The sequence below is a fragment of the Caretta caretta genome, chromosome 18 (genome assembly GCF_965140235.1).
Source record: "Caretta caretta isolate rCarCar2 chromosome 18, rCarCar1.hap1, whole genome shotgun sequence".
In the NCBI taxonomy this organism is placed as follows: Eukaryota; Metazoa; Chordata; order Testudines; family Cheloniidae; genus Caretta; species Caretta caretta.
In genome coordinates, this window is record NC_134223.1 from 8,755,277 (window position 1) to 8,766,556 (window position 11,280).

Sequence of the window (11,280 nt, forward strand, 5' to 3'; positions counted from 1 at the left end):
GAAGGGAGAGGCAAACCCGAGGGAGGGGGGGTTGAGGTGGGGAGGGGAACAAACGTAGAGGAGAGAGCTCAGGGGTGGGGGGGAAACAGAGGGGGCGGCAGGGAGCAACCAACTGCATGGAGAGTGGGGGAGCCAGAAGGGAGGAGAGCGCAAAGGGAGTGACCAATCAGGGCAGGGAGGAGGAGAGGCCAATGGGGAAGTAAGGCTGAGACCCAACCCACAGGCAAAGGGGTGTGCTGGCAGAAAGGTGTGGGGCGTGTCCCTGTGTAAAATGTTACCCCTTGGGCTTCAGAGTAATCTTGTTCCTTTGACGTAAGCAGGCGGCCAGTCCCCTCTCTCGCAGCTGCTGTTTCAGGCTGGCTGCAGGCTCAGACCGACGTCACTGCATGTGTTTAAACTTGGGGTCAGGTTTGGAAGGCTTTTCCCAGCAGTAAGGGCGAGGTGTAGATATAAGCTGAAAAAATGTTAAAACAATGTGCCTTCAAAACTGAGGAAGTGGGAGAATAAAGGTTGCTCATGCAGCTGGGATATGGTCCCTTTGTGCATATGCATTATGATACTGTCTTTAATTACATTATTACACACTATTTTTCCACAGGACCTCTGGCTCAGTCAATGCATGGGATGGATGGTGGTCATTGAGTAAGCAGATATTCAGTATTTTGTTTTAGCCTTATGATTTAATGTGTGGCCCCAGGCTTTATTTAGTTAACACTATTCAAAACCTCCTCTGAAAACAGAAATATTAATTTCCACATGGGCTTTTCTGTGGGGCATATCCCCATATAGCTGAGCACTTCAAAAACATTAATGAATTTAATTCCACAACACTTCTGTGAAGCGAAGGAGTGGTGTTATTTCCATTTTACAGATGGAAAACTGAGACAGAGAGATAAAAGTCAGAAGTGTTTACTATTTTTGGGTGCCCAGTTTGAGGTGCTTTAAGTCGTGATTTTTTAGAATACTGAGTATTACAAAGAAGTTCTTGTGTTCAAAGCACAGCTTCTATTGACTTCAGTTGTAGCTGTGAGTGCTCAGTACTTCTGCAACTCAAACCCCAGTTCAACTGTACAGCAAATATAACTCCACTGATGTCAGGAGAGTAACACAAAGGGAGAAACTGGCCCATTGCATGGCAGCACTTTTCTGTATAGCTTTTTTGGAACAAGTGTTTGGCCCGTGTTTCACAAGAGTTGGAGTGCCAGGTTCCGGAGAATCCTCTGTTAGTGCTTTTTGGCAGCCGAATTGCAGACTTGACTCTAGCATAAACCAAAAACCCTTTTGTCGCTCCATTTACTTTTCTCAGCCTGGAGGTGCTTGCTGTGGAAACTGGAAATGCTGACGAGGAGTCACAGAATGCTTCCTCTTCTGATGTAATGTCACTGGAGCTGGTATGAAATTCTCTGATATGTTGTGGGAGTGCAACACTTGCATTAAGATTGTAACAGAAACTCTGCATTCTTTGGGGAATTACTTCAAATTTTCCATGGACATAATATCATGCCTGTATACCCTTCTGGCTGGAGATGATGAGGAAACAGCTCTGATTTGACTGTACTAGGTTAACACCATTGTCCATTGCTTGAACCTAAATGTCATTAAATATATCAGATATGTTACAGTATTTTTCCAAAGGGAAAGAGCTCTGCCATTGTTCATTTGTATTTAATGTAACATAGCACAAACTAAGCAGCTGCAAATTTCAGTTTTGAAAATGGATAGGTTTTCAGACAAATTTTAGTGCACACTTACCACAGCTACTAGGTGAACTGGGTAATAGTACCTACAATGTGATAAATAGGTGACTTTTCATGAAAAGTTACCCAAATTGCACATATATCATCTGTCACTGCACATGCAAGTTAGATATGCAGTTGCGCACATTTTGAATTTGCCTGACAATCTGATACTACCTTTTTTCTAAGTCAACTTGTGCCCTTTTGGTCTCCCCCTCACCCCATGTATTTCTGTGCTGCTAATTTGAAAATAATGTTCCTTTTAGCTCAGTGACAGGGGGCCCCTGGAAAGTGGAGAGTTATTAGGCTGTATCATTGGGGAAATGCTAGAAGGGGTATCACTTGGGGCATTTAAAACAAGACAGGGCAAAACATTTTCACATGTACAGTAGGGAACAATCTTGCACTATCTTGTAGGTGGGTTATGGACCTAATATCATTTTTCTAGCGCTATGTTCCATGGACCAGATCCTCAGCTAGTGTAAATAACTATAGCTTCATTGAGGAGAGTAGAAGTATGTCCATTTACACCAGATGATGACTGAACCTATGACTTTTGCCTCAAAACACCATAGGTAGGCCAGCACTATCAGGCTGTATATTTAGTTGGGCCCAGGCCCAGCCTCCTTGCTTATAGGCTGTAATTGCACCTTGCTGTTTAGTGAAGGAACATACAGCAGGAGAGGGAAATTGCAGCCTGGTTTATTTTAAACAATTTCCAAAGTCCAAGTGAACTTTGAGGCCAAGAGGATGTTTTTCTCTGTGGCAGAAATACAAGCATCCTGGACTTTATTTTCCTGCTAGAAGGTATAAAGAAGAATAAACAGCTGCTTTCTGTTTTCCCAGAAATATTTGCATTAAGATAATCTGCAAATTCTTGCTCAAATTGATGGAACATCTCTTTAAATGAGGACCAGCTGCTTGCTCTGCTTGTTTATGGCACGACATGCTTGAAGGACTTTTTGTGTTTGTTTATTAAGATGTGGGACCAGAGTCTTTCTGGTAAACTGTAATTTGCAATCTGGGTGATATCATAGACTCATAGAATACCAGGGTTGGAAGGGACCTCAGGAGGTCATCTAGTCCCACCCTCTGCTCAGAGCAGGACCAATCCCCAATTTTTGCCCCAGATCCCAAATGGCCCCAAGGATTGAACTCACAACCCTGGGTTTAGCAGGCCAATGCTCAAACTACTGAGCTACCCCTTCCCCCAATAGCTTAATAAGGAGAGAGTTTTGTGCGTGTAACTATAGTTGCCACCATCCCACCCTCTGCTGTGATTTGCTGAGATCCTATCAGTTAAGTAAGGCTTGGCTGGATCAGTTTGTGAATGGGAGACCTCCAAAAATGTGTAAGCATTGGTGGAGGTGGTGATAGTGATTTCAGGAGTTCATATTGCATCCAAGTAAGGCAGGGGTAGGCAAACTTTTTGGCCTGAGGGCCGCATCTCGGTATGGAAACTGCATGGCGGGTCATGAATGCTCATGACATTGGGGGTTGGGGTGCAGGAGGCAGTGAGGGTTCTGGCTGAGGGGGCAGGCTCTGGAGTGGGGCCAGAAATGAGTTCAGGGTGCAGGAAGGTGCTCCAGGCTGGGACCAAGGAGTTCGGAGGGCAGGAGGGGGATCAGGGCTGAGGTAAGGGGATTGGGGCACGGGAGGAGGTCAGGGGTGCAGGCTCCAGGCAGCGCTTACCTCAAGCAGCTCCTGGAAGCAGCGGCATGGCCCCCCTCCGGCTCCTACTGGAGGCACAGCCAGGCAGCTCTGTACAGAGCCCCGTCTGCAGGCACCGCCCCTGCAGCTCCCATTGCTGTGGTTCCTGGCCAATGGGAGCTGCAGAGCTGGTGCATGGGGTAGGGGCAGCATGCGGAGCCCCCTTGTTGCCCCTATGCATAGGAGCCTGAAGGGGGGACATGCCACTGCTTCTGGGAGCCCTGCAGAGCCATAGCAAGAGTGGAGCAGGGCAAGCCCCCGACTCCGCTCCCTCGCGGGAGCTCAAGGGCCACATTAAAAGGTCTGATGGGCCAGACACGGCCCGCAGGCCATAGTTTACCAACCCCTGATGTAAGGGGTACTGTGTTACTGAAAGTGCCATCTTTATTATGAGACCTGAAAAAAGTGGGGGAGCACTTCTCACTTGGAGCCATTAAACATCTCATAGTACTTATTTGCGGAGAGTATGTGATGCTAGTTAACCCTAACGTCTTGGGGCAATTCACACTTGGGTAGTTACACAGTCCTTCCCTAAATTCCTTTTGCAGTTTTCAGTTGGTTACAGGATTTTTTCCTCTATCCTACATTGTTGCAAAGTAATTCCTTTGCTCTGTTAAAACAGCTCTTGTGTTCTTCCTCAGAGGTGTATACATTTCAGGGCTGGGTGAAGTGATCTTGTTACATTTGTCTCTGTATTATTTTTGATTTGTCTGAAAAGAGCCATGCATATTTATGTTTCCCTGGTAATAATAATAATCAATATATAATTTGTGTATTGATTTTGAAAGTATAGAGATGAAAGGCAATATATGTGTGTGAGGCAGTAATTAGTATCACCTTTACCAGTGACTGGTTTTCTCTTAACTAACAGAAACAAATTCAGTTGGGAATGCTGTGGTGTTGTTGACAACAAAGACTGTGATGAGTTTTCCCAGTTCTGTTGTGTAGCACACTAATGTAAAGGCAACAGATAGACAGCTGGAATAAAGAGGAAAGGAAATGGGAGTCTCTGTTCAGGGAAATTTCTGACACTGACATGGTGCTGTACTAAAAAAGAGTGAAAACTGAAGAAAGCAAAGGGAAGCACAGGATGGAATCAAGGTTTAAACATTACCCAAGAGAAGAGACTTCAGGCTATGGTCACATGTAAAGGATGCACCTCAACAGGCAGCTAAGGAAGCCATCTTTCTGGGACCCATAAGGCAGGATGAGGAAATGAGGAGGACAGAGGGCAAGATGGATAAATGTTATTAGCAGCAGGGATTTGTGAGATTGGAAAGTGAGTTATAGGTAGGAACCAGATTTCTATTGCTGTGCACTTTTACACTGTGTGCTGTGGGTGCTCAACCTCCCCTGCCCCAACTCCACCTCTGCCCCGCCCCCATTCCAACCCCTTCCCCAAAGTCTCCGCCCCCTCCCTGCCCCTCTTGGACTCCTTCCCCAAATCCCTGCCCTGGCCCCGCCTCTTCCCCACCACACCACGTTCCTGCTCCTCCCACAACCCTCCCAGAGCTTGCCACCGTGAAACAGCTGTTTTGCAGGGGCAAGCGCTGGCAGCTAGGGGGAGAAGCGGGGACGCGGCGCACTCAGGGGAGGAGGCAGAGCAGAGGCAGAGGTGAGCTGCGGCAGGGAGCTACTGCACCCACCAATTTTTCCTCATGGGTGCTCCAGCCCCGGAGCACCCATGAAGTCGCTTCTATGCTACTACATTGGAATGGTAACATCTGATATCCCCTTTGCACTGGTGTAAATGCCTGCACCGTGTGCACAGCAACAGAGAATCAGACCTTTAGAGTTGCAGGAGTCTACCGGGGAGACAAGTTGACCAGCAAGACTTCAGTTAGCGGGAAGAAGCTCAGAGCCCAGAGAGATGAATTCTGTTTCCAGCCGTGCTACTTACTTGCTGTGTGAGCTTGGGCAACCAACTCAACCTCTCTGTAACTCAGTTCCTGCATCTGCTAAGCGGAGATGCTACTTACATCTAAAAGGTATTTTGAGATCTTTGAATGGAAAAGGTGCTACATGAATGTAAGATATTATTTTTTATTATTATTATTTTATTTCAACATCAACAGGTAAGAAGTTGATGCTAAAGATTAATTAAGATCCAGTGGCATATGGATGTCTCAACACAGCTGTACATTGATTACAACCACAAGAAAAGACAACCTCTATTCGACATTGGTGAGGCCTCATCTGGAGTACTGTGTCCAGTTTTGGGCCCCACACTTCAAGAAGGATGTGGATAAATTGGAGAGAGTCCAGCGAAGGGCAACAAAAATGATTAGGGGTCTAGAACACATGACTTATGAGGAGAGGCTGAGGGAGCTGGGATTGTTTAGCCTGCAGAAGAGAAGAATGAGGGGGGATTTGATAGCTGCTTTCAACTACCTGAAAGGGGGTTCCAAAGAGGATGGCTCTAGACTGTTCTCAATGGTAGCAGATGACAGAACGAGGAGTAATGGTCTCAAGCTGCAGTGGGGGAGGTTTAGATTGGATATTAGGAAAAACTTTTTCACTAAGAGGGTGATGAAACACTGGAATGCGTTACCTAGGGAGGTGGTAGAATCTCCTTCCTTAGAGGTTTTTAAGGTCAGGCTTGACAAAGCCCTGGCTGGGATGATTTAACTGGGAATTGGTCCTGCTTTGAGCAGGGGGTTGGACTAGATGACCTTCTGGGGTCCCTTCCAACCCTTATATTCTATGATTCTATGAAAACAAGACATTCAAGCTCTGGCTTTTGTCACCAGGTTCAGTTGCAGCAGAAATCTTTGGGCTGGGGGAAGAGGGAGATACCGGTAGCACCGGACTGAAGAGAGAGGAAAACAATGGTGGATTAGCTGTTTCACCACCTCCAGAGACAGCACCTTGCTCAGTTCCATTGGATCAAGGTTTAGTATACTGCATACATCTCCTTCACATGATGATATAGGATCATCCACCACAAGAAAAACTGAATGCGCTCCGAGGGGCTTAGGGTCAGGCACAGAGTGTCTTAAAAATTAGAGGAATATAAACAAAGGAGACAAACAATGATGTCAGTTGACAGCTTAATAGTTCTGCAAGGTCAGATTCATGTGCAATTAATAACGGGGCTTTTGATCTTGCAACCAGCGACTATAAAATCCACGTGCTTTCCCTGTAAACTTGACTGTATTTAAGGAAGCAAAAGGATAAATACTTTTTTATTAGCATTATGAAGTGCTTTTCACATTAAGCCAGAACTTTGTAAAGCATTTGTGGTCTGACATGACATACTTTTAATTTCATCCTCCTGCATGTATGGAATGCATGGTGAAATGCTTTCTGTGGTCTCTATTCCAGTGCTTAGCATGGGTCAGGGAAGCTGCATGGAAGAGTTTATTGGCTTTGTGACAGAGGTCCTACAGAAAACTTTTTTGAGTTAATTGAATTTTCATTTTTCTTCCTATGTAAAGAAATAAAACTAGGTTTTTGAGGTTCAGCTTCCCACATCAGCTATTTATTTGTTTTAAGCTTGTGGCAATTTAAAAGCATATGAGCTTTCATGAGGACTTCTCATAAACCCACTGTATTCTGAAATTCAATTTACCACTGAAAGAGCCTCCATTTCTAGCCATGGTAAAGGGACAGTTCTGTGGTTTTGATTGCTCAGAATTTGTAAACCAGTGACACTGGCTGGCTTGAGGCTGAGAACCTCAGTGCTTCTTGGAAATATAAAGAGTGAAAATGGTGTTTCAAAGATACTCACAAAGCTACCCAATGGTTTTGAATTCCACACTCAACCCCACAGATAGAGTATTCTAGCAGCAGTCGCACCAATGCCAAATATAGAGGTAAAATAACCTCTCTGTTCCTATTTGCAATTCCCCCATTTATGCATTCCAGGATTGCATTAGCTCTTTTGGCCACAGCATCACATTGGGAGCTCAAGTTCAGCTGATTATCTACCATGACCCCAAAATCTTTTTCGGAGTCACTGGTTCTCAGGATAGAATCCCCCATCCTGTAAGTATGGCCTACATTCTTTGTTCCTAGGTGTATATATTTGATTAGCCATAATAAAATACATTAAAATACATATTGTTTGCTTGCACCCAGTTTACCAATCGATCCAGATCACTCTGAATCAGTAACCTGTCCTCTTCATTATTTTCCACTCCTTAAAATTGTGTGACACCTGCAAACTTGATCTGTGATGATTTTATGTTTTCCTCCAGGTCATTAATAAAAATGTTAAATGTGGTTAAAGTAAGAGAAGATAATAAACATTATGATTTTTATTTATTACAGTAGTACCTAGAAGCCCAATTGAGATCAGAGCTCCACTGTACAAACACATAAGACAGGGGTGGCCAATCTGAGCCTGAGAAGGAGCCAGAATTTACCAATGTACATCGCCAAAGAGCCACAGTAATATGTCAGCGGCGCCCCATCAGCTCCCCTCCTCCCCTGCCCTGCTCCAGCACCTCCCGCCCACCGGCAGCCCTGCCAATCTGCACCTCCCCCTCCCGCCCCACACCTCCTGATCAGCTGTTTTGTGGCATGCAGGAAGCTCTGGGGGAGGGGAGGGGAAGAGGGAGGAGCGAGGGCACAACAGGCTCAGGGGAGGGGGCAGGAAGGGGTGGAATGGCGGGAGGGCCTGTGGCTGAGCCAGAGGTTGAGCAGTGAGCATCCCCTGGCACATTGGAAAGTTGGCGCCTGTTGCTCCAGCCCGGGAGTCGGTGCCTAGACAAGGAGCCGCATATTAACTCCTGAAGAGCCACATTTGGCTCCGGAGCCACAGGTTGGCCACCCTTGACAAGAGATATAGTCTCTACCCTGAAGAACTTACAATCTAAATAGATAAGACAAGGAATGAGTGGAAATAAAATAAATATCATAATCCCCATTTTACAGATAGAGAAACAGGCTCAGTGACTTTCCTAATGTTACACAGAGAGAATCTGAGATGGAGGAATAGAACCGTGAGATCCAATCCATTGCCTTAACCACACAACTTATCTTCCTTTTGGCATTATGTAGTGTTCCTGTGCACTGTCAAAGAGTTGCTTTATTTCACCCCAGCAGTGGTCAGTCACATATTAGGAGCCCCTGTTGTTCCCAGACATGCCTTGGAATCCTTTGCAAATGTGCCCTGGGGCATGGCTACACTTGCAGATGTAGAGCGCTGAGAGTTAAACCCGCCTTCATACAGCGCTGTAGGGAAAGCGCTGCAGTCTGTCCACCCTGACAGCTGCAAGCATACTGGCATGGCCGCATTTGCGGCACTTGCAGCGGCATTGGGAGCAGTGCATTGTGGGCAGCTATCCCACAGAGCACCTTCCCCAGTCTGGCGCTGTGGCTTGTGGGAAGGGGGCGGGGAGTGCGGGGCATTCTGGGTCCTGTCCCAACGCCCCATAATGCATCGGTTCGCATCCCAGCATTCCCTTTGCTGCCGTCCAAATTTGGCACCACCTTTCAACAGTTTTTGTACTGCGCACTCTATCTTCCCTTTCCATCTGCAGGAATGGAGCCCAAACTGCTGAGGAATATGCTGATGAGTATTCCCAGCATGTCACATTTGGCAGTCAAGTTATTCCTCAAGATCCAAAGTGACAGCGAGGATTCCGACGATATCGACTTGAGTAACGCAAACCACACGAGTTTGCTTGGGGCATTCACAGACATTGCTTGCCACCGTGGAATGCTGCTTTTGGGCTCGGGAAACAAGCACTGAGTGGTGGGATCACATTGTCATGCAAGTCTGGGATGACAAGCAGCGGCTGCAGAACTTTCGGATGAGAAAAGCCACTTTCATGGGACTGTGTGGGGAGCTCGCCCCCACCCTGTGGCGCAAGGACACGAGATTGAGAGCTGCCCTGATGGTGGAGAAGCGGATGGCTGTTGCAGTCTGGAAGCTGGCAACTCCAGACAGCTACCGATCGGTCGCTAACCAGTTTGGAGTGGGGAAGTCGAGTGTTGGAATCATGTTGATGCAAGTTTGCAGGGCCATTAATCACATCCCGCTCAGAAGAACCGTGACTCCAGGTAACAAGCATGACATTGTGGCTGGCTTTGCACAAATGGGTTTCCCTAACTGCGGAGGGGCGATAGATGGGACGCATATTCCAATTCTGGCACCAGCCCACCTAGCCTCTGAGTACGTTAATCGGAAGGGCTATTTCTCTATGGTTCTCCAGGCGCTTGTGGATCACCGTGGGTGTTTCATTGACATTAATGCAGGCTGGCCCGGAAAGGTGTATGACGCACATGTCTTTCGTAACACCGGCCTGTTTGGGAAGCTGCAAGCCGGGACTTTTTTCCCAGACCAGAAGGTCACCATAGGGGAAGTCGAAGTGCTCATTGTGATCCTTGGAGATCCCGCTTACCCTTTGATGCCATGGCTCATGAAATCCTACACAGGGAGCCTTGACAGCAGCAAGGAGTGGTTCAACAACAGGCTGAACCGGTGCAGAATGACTATGGAGTGTGCTTTTGGCCGTTTAAAGGGTCGCTGGCGCTCTCTGTATGGGAAGCTGGACCTGGCCGATAACAGCATCCCCGCAGTTATATCCGCGTACTGTACCCTCAATAACATTTGAGAAGGGAATGGTGAAAGATTCACTCAGGCATGGAACTCGGAGGTTCAACACCTGGAGGCTGAATTTGAATAGCCAGAGAGCAGGGCTATTACAGGGGCCCAGCGCAGGACTGCAAGGATTAGGGATGCCTTGAGGGAGCAATTTGAGGCTGAAAGCCAACAGTAATATCTGGTGTGGTGCCCTGCATGGGAGTGAAGTCCGGTAGGAATCTCTGTTTGCTACATATGATACACTGACTTGCAGTGCCTGTTGCTTTCCTGGGCTAAGGTTTCTTTTACATTCTGCAATAATAAAGAATGTTTTCAAAGCCAAAAAATCAATTTATTGAAAAGAAACACAACACAATTGCTTGGGAAACACAAAGGGCAAGGGGGTGGGGTGGGGAACGGTATAATCACAGATTTGTGTATGTCCTGTCTGGAGTGTTGTGCAATGCATGCTGCACTTCAGGATGGCTATACTGCATGGTGATGGGGGTTGAGGGCAGTGGGTAAGGGTCGTAGTTTTCAGGGCTGGGTGGTGAAGCTACAGGTGTTGGAGGCAGCGGGTGGCGGTAAGAACCTGGGTGTTGGGGAAAGTGGTTTGGAGGTGACATGGTGGCACAAGGGAAAGAGTTTTGGTTCAAGGGCTGCAGGGGTTGCGGGCGCGGTAGTGCTCCGCCTGCATGGCTACGAGCGCCTGGATCAAGTCCACGTGGCTCTCCATGATGCTTATCAGCCGCTCTGTGCTTTGGTGCTGGCGAGCCGCATTCTGCTGGCGGACCCTCCTTTCACTCTCCCGCCGCTCCTGCTCTTTTTTATTTTCATTAGTTGAATACTTCATGGCTTCTACGTGGCCTCTTCCTGATTCTTTGCAGCCTCTCGGCCGTTGACAACATGGATGGCTGAGATCTCAAGGTTGCATCTGTAAAGGCAAAATGCAACACTTAACAGAGGCAGCATTGTTCACACCAGACAGAGCAATGATTCCCCCATACTCAAGGGCAAGCACAGTCTGCACAATAGCATAATTTGCCTGTCCCAAAGCGAGCGCACATAACCCACGGGAGCCCCAAAATGGTGAGTAAGCACAGGGTCAAGCGTGACTGATTGTTTCACAGCTGTACTGTCCTCTGGGTTTCTGTGCCTTTGGGAGAGCCAACAGCGGCAGGGGGCCCCTATACTGAACACTGTCCCCACATTTTCAGCAGGAGTTTGTCCTGGAAGATATCTCGCTGCTGAGGGTGACCAGGGAAGCAAAGGAGGGTCTTCTACTGCAATGCGGCTTCCGCC

At 47.3% G+C, this 11,280-nt stretch overlaps 1 long non-coding RNA gene across 1 annotated transcript; it reads left to right on the forward strand.

Annotated features, from left to right (window-relative positions):
* The first annotated feature begins 139 nt into the window (after nucleotides 1–139).
* LOC125624539 (uncharacterized) lies at nucleotides 140–10,285 on the forward strand. Its single transcript, XR_007353341.2, has 6 exons — nucleotides 140–642; nucleotides 1,307–1,391; nucleotides 5,522–5,630; nucleotides 6,197–6,337; nucleotides 7,314–7,433; nucleotides 8,933–10,285. It is a non-coding gene; the product is annotated as an uncharacterized LOC125624539 (long non-coding RNA).
* The last annotated feature ends 995 nt before the right edge of the window (nucleotides 10,286–11,280 follow it).